The sequence below is a fragment of the Macaca mulatta genome, chromosome 9 (genome assembly GCF_049350105.2).
Source record: "Macaca mulatta isolate MMU2019108-1 chromosome 9, T2T-MMU8v2.0, whole genome shotgun sequence".
In the NCBI taxonomy this organism is placed as follows: Eukaryota; Metazoa; Chordata; class Mammalia; order Primates; family Cercopithecidae; genus Macaca; species Macaca mulatta.
In genome coordinates this window covers 70,819,997-70,829,639 of record NC_133414.1, presented here as the reverse complement: position 1 = coordinate 70,829,639, position 9,643 = coordinate 70,819,997, and the positions used below count along the sequence as shown (strand labels likewise).

General features: G+C 42.0%; 1 long non-coding RNA gene across 1 annotated transcript in view; it reads right to left on the bottom strand.

Moving 5' to 3' along the window:
- Positions 1-443: 443 nt before the first annotated feature.
- Positions 444-9,643, bottom strand: part of LOC114669967 (uncharacterized) — a 234,969-nt gene continuing 225,769 nt past the window's right edge. The window contains exons 2-3 of the long non-coding RNA XR_003719346.2: positions 2,206-2,335; positions 444-1,749 (exon numbers count right to left, since the gene is read on the bottom strand). This is a non-coding gene — a long non-coding RNA (uncharacterized LOC114669967). The remainder of the gene's footprint in view (positions 1,750-2,205; positions 2,336-9,643) is intronic.

The window sequence follows — 9,643 nt, the reverse complement described above, 5'->3', positions numbered from 1 at the left end:
CTTTTTTAAAAGAGCTTCCCCTCTTGGTACACTTGCTCTGAGGAATGCCAACCACCACATATGAAGTCTAACTACCCTGAGACAGCCATGCTGTGAGGAAGCCCAAGCTAGCAATGTAAAGAAGGCTCATGGAGAAAGTGATGACTGACAGAGCTCCAGCTGTCTTAGCCCGAGCACCAAACACGTAAGTGAAAGAGCGACTGCAGACATCCCAGCCCTGGCAAATCTCACAGCAGCCCCAGACACCTAGCTATAATTGATTTGCCACAGCCATCTCCAGCTGAAGCCCCAGACATCAGAGAGAAGAGACAAGGTATTCCTGCTGTGCCCTAGCAAATTTCCTGGCCCAAAGGACCATGAGAATTTAAAAATGGTTGTGGTTTCATGCTCTAAATTTAGGACAGTTTGTTATGTAGCAGTAAATAACTGAAACACCAACCCAGTTATAACAGTGAGAATGTATTCTTCAGCTACAAGTAACAGAAAACTATTTGCAGCAGTAGAAACAAACAAATAGGGAGCATTTTTCTTGCACGTCAAGACCAGAGGAAGGTAGCTGCTCAAAGGTTGTGTGAAACCAAGGCCAGCATGTTTACAGCTCTCTCAGCCTTGCCCTCAAGGTGACAAGATAGCTGTTGCAGCTCCAGATATCATGTTCTAACTCCAAACAGGAAGGAGAGGAGGAAAGTTTTGCAACAGGCACATTAAGCCCACTTTATATTACGAGAGCCAAAGCTTTCCCAGAATCGTCACCAGTCAACTTAGGTCATCTTAGGTCTCTGTGACCTTAGGTTATATGGCCGGTCCCAGCTGCAAAGGAGACAGGCAGAGTGGGTAATGGGATTATCATAAGTGGCTTAGATCAGTTATAACCCATTTGCAATGCCACCCAAAAAAAATTGGAGTTCCCTTGAGCTAAAAAAACAGGGAAGAAATATTGGACAAGCAGCAGCTACATTTGTCTTATCCATGAACTCTTCTTTAACTACTTTATTGAGGTTTAATTGGCTCCAATAAACTGTATGTCATATTTTAAATGTACAATTTGATAAACTTTGATGTAAGTTTAAGCCATGAAATAATCACTGCCATCAAGATAACAAATACATTCATCGCCCCAAAGGTTCTTCATTCCCTGTTTTCATTCCTCCCTCTTGCTGCACCTTAACCCTGTCCCCAGGAAACCAATGATGTACTTTATATCACTGTAGATCAGTTCACATTTTATACATTTTCATATCAATAGAATCACACAGCATGTGCTTTTTTGTGTGCTTTCTTTTGCTTAGCATAATTTTTGGAGATTTGCCCATGTCTTTGTGTATGTCAATCATTCATTTCTTTTTATTGCTAAGTTGTATTTTATGGTATGGATATACCATGACTTGTTTATCCATTTCCCTACTAATGGACATTTGCACTCTTTGGCTATTACAAATAAAGCTGCTATGAACATTATGTACAAGTCTTTGTATAGCCGTGTTCCTTTCTTCTTGAGTAAATACCTACAAGTAGATTGGCTGGCTCATATGATAGATGTTATGTTAAATTTTTTTTTTAACTGTCAGACTGTTTTCCAAAGTGGTCGTTTCATTGTACATCCCCACCAGCTGTGTGTAAGAGTTCCAGTTCCTCCACATCCTCACCGACACTTGATGTGGTCATTACTCCCCAACTTCTTAATTCCCTTAAGGACTCTGATCCAGGCAACCTTTGAAGAAATCATCTGCTGCCCAGTAGGGAAAATCACTAAGGAAAAGAAAAAGAAATAGATACATTTAAAAAAATTAACTTCCATGTGCAAGTCACCTTCACATACATTATCTCATTTAACCCTAGCAACAACATGCAAGGATTATTCATTTTCCCCCACCTCAAAAATAAGGAAACAGGCTCAGAGAGACCAGTGTCACACTGCTATGCCATCTCTGGTCTGTACAACTCCAAGGTCCTTGCTCATTCTCCTTTTCTTTTGGTGTTTGTTTGTTTTTTGAGACAGAGTCTCACTCTGTTGCCCAGGCTGGAGTGCAGTGGCACAATCTCAGCTCACTGCAACCACTGCCTGCCAGGTTCAAGAGGTTCTCCTGCCTCAGCCTCACAAGTAGCGGAGACTACAGGCATGTACCACCACGCCCAGCTAATTTTTGTATTTTTAGTAGAGACGGGGTTTCACCATGTTGGCCACAATGGTCTCGATCTGCTGACCTTATGATCTGCCTGCCTCAGCCTCCCAAAGTGCTGTGATTACAGGCGTGAGCCACAGTGCCCGGTCTTCATTCTCCTTTTCTTTCTGTGGCTTGGGCTCACTCTCTTTATCTCTGGAGATGACTTCCTTCTGGAAGACAAAGGGAAATAGGTTTAGAATATAGAAGAGAATGGAGAACTGGGTTTGGGAGTAGGAGGCTCTTGCAAGATACACATCAAAATCACACCAAGGGAGGGGTCAGGGGCAACTTTTCAAAGCAGGTAAATCTTAAGCTAATTTTTCTAAAAGGAGGGAAAAAATGTGGAAAAGCAATTCCAAGAAGTAGAAACCACACAGAAAATCCCCAGAGACATGGAGCATCATAAGATGATCGGAGAACCTCAAGTGACTTGATGACTAGAGCAAAGGTGCTTGTGGGCAGGCCAGGAGGTGATGCTTGGAGAGCTTGGAGGTCAAGGAGAAAGCCAAGTGGTCGACTTTGTTCTTAAAAGCAAAAGGAAGTCATTGAAGGTTTCAGGTAGAGGAGTGAAATGGCAGGTCTGTGGTTCAGAACATTCCCAGGAAAGGATATTATAGAAGGGGCTCTCTTAGAGAAAGAAGACCATGGGGAGAAGGGAGGTTATTTCCAATTTTAAGGCAGGAATAAGAAGTCCAGAGCTAGGGTGCCCAAAAGGACACATCAAGATAGCAAGAATGGAGCTCTGGTCTGAGCTGCAGATAGAGTTTGGGGAGTCGTCAACATATGAGCTGTCACTCAAGACATGCATGTGTAGGTGAGGTTCACCGAGGACCTGGTATAGAATCAGACATGTATTGAGGAAGCAGAAGAAGAGATGTGTTTTTTTAAAGGAAGTGGGAAGAAACAGAGAAATAGGAGGCATCATAGGAGAGCAGGTGTTATGGAAACAGAGCAGAGTGAATTTCAAGAAGGAAAGAATAGTCAATATTGGCAAATGTCACAGAAAGTCAGGAAAAGTGACTAGATGTGAGTCCCTATGACTTTGGCTGTGAGGAATATCATAGATGATCTCAACTAGAACAGTTTAATTGGAGTCATGAAGACAAAAGTAGATGCTGTCATTCGTGCATGTCATTCATGCTATGAAATTACTCTGGAAAACACTCAGGAAATACTCTACGGTATGGACATCGGGAAAGCACTCCCAGGAAGCCTTGGAAAATAAAGCTATCAGTCATTTGCCAGTGGGGGCAACTTGGACTTGGAGGCCTTCGAGATAGAAGAAGCTGGAGAATGATTATGAGCTGTTAGGAAAGATGAAGAAAGGCTTGAAAAGAACAGGACACAGAGAGGATAAAGCATGGAGCAAGTTTCTGAAGAAGGCGTGAAGTGGGAGGATCTGAGCAGTGGTGGTGGGATTAGCTGCAGAAGAGAAGGAAGATAGATGGGAGGGAAGAAGCAGAGAATAGGTTTGGAAAACAGAAAAAACCACTAGCTAAACTAATCAAGAAAACAAGCATAAATATGCATAACCAGAAATGAGAATGGGGAAATTACCCCATATAGAGGAAATTTTAAAAAGTGTCATATATTACTGAGCTCAATGTTTTGAAAATAAATTTGGGCCGGGCGCGGTGGCTCAAGCCTGTAATCCCAGCACTTTGGGAGGCCGAGACGGGCGGATCACGAGGTCAGGAGATCGAGACCATCCTGGCTAACACGGTGAAACCCCGTCTCTACTAAAAAATACAAAAAACTAGCCGGGCGAGGTGGCGGGCGCCTGTAGTCCCAGCTACTCGGGAGGCTGAGGCAGGAGAATGGTCTAAATCCGGGAGGCGGAGCTTGCAGTGAGCTGAGATCCGGCCACGGCACCCCAGCCTGGGCGACAGAGCAAGACTCTGTCTCAAAAAAAAAAAAAAAAAAAAAAAAAAAGAAAATAAATTTGAACACATGGACAAAATGGGTGATTTTCAAAAAAGAACATAAATGATGAAAACTAACCTCAGAAAAGACAGGAAATCTAAATAGTCCAATTACCAGAGAAGAAATTGAGAGTGTCATCAAAAAGCCACTATCCATTAAAGCACCAGTTGTAGACAGCTTTACAGGTAAAAATCCATCAGAATTTCAAGAAGCAGATAACTCAATGCTATTTAAACTGCTCCTGAATATTGTAGAGAGGGAAAAGCGAACTTAAATCTAAGAATCCAGCAAAACAGTAAAAACAAAAGCCAAAATGGTGAGACAAAAGACTACAGTATGATCTTTAAGACAATATAAATGCAAAAATTTTGAATAAAATATTAGCAAACAGAACACATTTTAAAAGGGTAATATGCTAACACCATGTGGGGTTTATTTAAATAATGCAAGGATGGTTTTTTATGAAGGAATCAATATAACTCATAATATTAAAATATCAATAAGAAAACCATACAATTCTATATATATACTAAAAGATAAGTTGACAAAAATCCAACTTTGTTTCATGATTTAAGAACTATTAACAAAATAGGACCACATGGATAGAGATATCACGACTCAAGCTAAAACCCAGGATCATTTCTAATGACAAATCACTAGAATCATTCCTATCAGTCAGGGACAAGTAAAGGGTGCCCAGTGCTGCCCCTTGCATCATTGTGCAAGTCTTCACCCTGCTGTGTCTGTGTCATTTGCCATGTGATTTTGCAATTTCTCTTCCTAAAGACAGAGTATTCCTCCAACCCCCCTAATAATGAGTTTGGCCATGTGACTTTGGTAGAAAGTGGTATAAATGAGAGTGCCAATTTTGAGTCTAAGATTTGAGAAGCATCGTCTGTTCCCACTTAGCACTCTTACATTTCCATCCTCACCATGGAAAGTAGAGGCTAGAATTTGCAAGATGATCCAGGGGTGATGAGGGATGCATGGAGTAGACCTGGACCAAACCTGCAGCTTGGAACCAAGCCCAGCCAGGGCCAACATGCATCAGTCAACCTTCAGTTGACCTGCAGACACTTAAATGAGGATAAATGATTGCTTTGACCTCTGAACTTTGATGATTATTATGCAGCATTATTGCGGCAGTAATACCCATTGCAACAAATATTATTAAATGTTGTTTTCCACCTACTAACCAATGCAAAATGAGAAAACAAATGAGAAGTTTCAATATTGCAATGAGGATGCAAAATTATCATTTATTTATCATCTGATTGTATACTTCTAAAACACAGGAGGAAACCCCAGTTTTTAAAAACTGTTAAACATTAAAAGAGTTTAGTAAGAATTAATTCATATAAAAATCACTAGCTTTCCTATATAAAACAATAACCAATCAGGAAATAAAAGATTCCATCAGTAAAAATTTTAAAAGATAAAATACCTAGAAATATATTGAACACAAAACATGCTTAATCTATAGGGAAACATTTTTTCAAACTCCCCTGAAGGACATAAAATAAAAACTTCAATAAATGGAAAGCTATTCCCTGCTCTTGGATTGAAAGAGTCATATGGTAAAGATTCCAGTTCTCTCTAAATTAATCTATATTAGTGTGATCCAAAAATACCAACAGGATTTTTAAACTAAACTTGTTGATCCTATATATAACAAGAGCTGAGAAATTTCTGGGAAAAAAAAAGGAAACCAACTGTACTGGATTGTAAAACAGCATCATCTTACCAGCAAGAAAGCCACGCCTGTGAATAGACAATTTATAATGGACATTTGTCACATTTGTAGCCACCTAGTGTCTTTTGAACACTTCCTATGTTTGGAGTAGGAACAGAGCAGAGCCGAGGTCAGAGCAGAGGCCAGACTCGTTTTGTCAGTCACCCTTGCAGCCAGCACACAGGTGTGTGACCTGTGCTCTGCCAGCCAGGCTTCCCCATGCAAACCTCAGATGCAAGAGAGGACAACAGGAGAAGCAGGACCTGCATATGATCTGAGTCTGATGAAGGAGGCAGCAGAGACATCAGGCTTTTGGTAGGGCATGCCATGGCATAGTTCCTGATGGCCACTCCCCAGAGCCAGCAGGGCCAGCTTCATCCGTGTGCCAAGCAGTGGCAGCAGCAGTGGTGTTCTCCCCAGGGCAATCCCTGAGGGAGGCTAGTGCAAGCCTCTTGGCTGCACAGCCACCTTGTCTGATTCTCTGGACTCCTGGAGACCCCGTGAGCCACCCAACAATCTAAAAAATTCCTTTTCTGCTCCAACTGGCAGAGTAGGCTTCCTTGTTTGCAGCTTCAAACCTGACCGATACACCAACTAAATGAATAGACTGTAAGACCCAGAAATAGATCATATACATCTGGAGGAAATCTTAGTAAAGATTTATCAAGCACCTACTATGTGCAGAGCACTGTTCTGCATATTTGTAATTATCTCATTCACCTTTACAGCAACCCTAATCTATTACTCTCAGTTTACAAATCTGGAAGCCAAGGTACAGAAAGATTTCTGCAATTCACATATAATTAAGTTGACATTTTAGTTCATTAGGAGAAAGAAGCATCATTCAATAAATGATTTGAGGCTAGCTAGCCATCTGGGAAAATATGTGGGTCTCTACCTCACTCCTTACATGAAAATCAACTCCACAGAGATCACATTGGAGATAAAAAAAATAAACAATAAAAGAACTGAAAGGAAATGCAAGAGAATGCTTTGAAATACTGGAGTAGAAAAGGCTTTTCTAAGACACAAAATTCAAAAGCCATTAGAATATTGCTAATGTTGATTGTATCCACATGAAACATTGCATCCTGGCAAGGGAGGGGAGAGGAGACAAATCAGTAGGAAATAATCAGCACCTGGATGACAAGAGACCAATGTGTGTAAAGATCTCAGCAATCTCCCAGCGACTTAGGAGGCTGATAGGGGAGGCCAGGAGACCAAGACCAGCCTGGACAACAAAAAGAGATCCCCACAAAAAAATTAAAAATTAGCTGGGTGTGGGCTGGGCACGGTGGATCATGCCTGTAATCCCAGCACTTTGGGAGGCTGAGGCAGGCAGATCACGAGGTCAAGAGATCAAGACCATCCTAGCCAACATGATGAAACCCCATATCTACTAAAAATACAAAAATTAGCTGGGCGTGATGGCGTGTGCCTGTAGTCCCAGATACTTGGGAGGCTGAGGCAGGAGAATCTCTTGAACCCGGGAGGCATTGGTTGCAGTGAGCCGAGATCAAGCCATTGCACTCTAGCCTGGCAACAGAGTGAGACTCCATCTCAAAAAAAAAAAAAAAAAAAAAAATTAGCTGGGTGTGGTGGAACACACCTGTAGTCCCAGCTACTCTGGAGGTTAAGGCAGGAGGATTGCTTGAGCTCAGGAGTTTGAGGCTGCAGTTAGCTATGATCATGCCACTGCACTCCAGCGTGAGCAACAGACAGAGACCCTTTCTCTTAAAAAAAAAAAAAAAAAAAACAGAAAGAAAAAAAAAAAGAAAAGAAAAGAAAAAATGTATGAATCAACAAAAAGGAAAAATAACAGTAATCCAATGTCAAGAAAGGAGAAAGACACTAACATTTCACAGGAAAAAATACATAGAAATGACTTACAGTCTCTCATTCTTTTAAATATGAGAAGTAAAATAGCAGTGTGATATAATGTTTCACCTCTGAATTTGATGAGGACTGGAAGTCTCGATGATGCATATTGGTTTTTTTTTGGTTTTTTTTTGTTTTTTTTTTTGAGACGGAGTCTCGCTCTGTCGCCCAGACTGGAGTGCAGTGGCGCGATCTCGGCTCACTACAAGCTCCGCCTCCCGGGTTCACGCCATTCTCCTGCCTCAGCCTCCGGAGTAGCTGGGACTACAGGCGCCCGCCACCACGCCCGGCTAATTTCTTTTTGTATTTTTAGTAGAGACGGGGTTTCACCGTGTTAGCCAGGATGGTCTCGATCTCCTGACCTCGTGATCCGCCCGCCTCGGCCTCCCAAAGTGCTGGGATTACAGGCTTGAGCCACTGCGCCCGGCCTTATGATGCATATTGTTAAAGGAGTCACAGGGAAATAGTCATGCTCACTGTCAGGGAACAGCCGCACATGAACACAATTTTCCCATACATATTTTAAAACTCGCTTATCTTTGACTTTGAAATTCTACTTCTAGAAATGTATTCTGTGTATACACTTGTGCATGGACAAAACTACAAATGTGATTAAATGTCTGTGATATCATTATTTGTAACAGCAAAATCCTGGAAACCCCTAAATATTCTTCACTAGGAGACTGGTTAGACAGTTAAGGACATGCAATAATTAGAATGAGTCGAGTGGAGGAACCATCTCTGATATAAAATAGTTTTTTGTTTTTTTTTTTAAATCTACGTACAGAGCAACATCAGCCAGGCACTGCCCATTAGAGCTGTCTGTGATTATGACAGTGTTCTAGATCTTCACTGTCCAGTACAGTAGGCACCACCCACAGGTGGCTGTGGATGCTTGAAATGTGGTAGTATGATTGAAGAACTACATTCCTAATTTTAATTTTGGCCAAAATCAATTTAAATTTAAATAGCCACATGTGGGGCCGAGGACAGTGGCTCATGCCTGTAATCCCAGCACTTTGGGAGACCAAGGTGGGCGGATCACTTGAGGTCAGGCATTCAATACCAGCCTTGCCAACGTGGTGAAACCCTGTCTCTACTAAAAATACAAAAATTAGCTGGGCCTGGTGGAGGGCGCCTGTAATCCCAGCTACTCCAAGGTGGAGGCAGGAGGTTGCAGTGAGCCAAGATCGCGCCACTGTACTCCAGCCTGGCTGACAGAGCAAGACTCCATCTCAAAAAAACAAATTAATAAACAGCCACATGGGGTTATGGTGTTTGATCACTCAGGCTAGAAAGTAATCCCATTTTTGCATTTGTGCAAATAACATTTCTGGAAAAAATATAGAAACTTGTAACAGCCATTCCCCTGCCAAGAGGACTGAAGTATCAGATGTCTCCAGGAAGAAGAAGAGTTATATGTTCACTTACACTTTTAATATTTGAATTGTTTACTGGGTGTGATGACATATTCAATATTAAACTAATGAATGAGAGTTCAAAAAAGAAATGGAGGAAGTTCTTGAGTAAGCTTTGGGTTTTCCCCGTGAAACAGGAGGCAGCGGCCTCTGAGGGTGAGAGGGAGGGCTCATGGCAGATCAGGCTCCTGCAGAGATGAGGTCCTTTGGGTCAGAGGCTGAGGGAAAAGGAGAGGAGCTGACCAACCCCAAATGAAGGAAGCCTGGGGTGCAGGGAGCACACTGTTTCAGGTGGAGGCCAGAATTTCGAGGGACGGAAGCCACACAGTTGAGTGTGATATTCACCAGCAGCCCGAGTATAGAGACTAAGTCAAACAATTGGATTATCCCCAAAAGTCATAAGCTAGAATTAAGGAAGAATGGATGGGCTTGATTTGGAGATATGAAAAAGGCAGAATCGACAGGATCTGGTGGCCAGTGTGATGTGGGGACTGAGTGAGAGATCATCTTAGGATGGCTCTCGATTT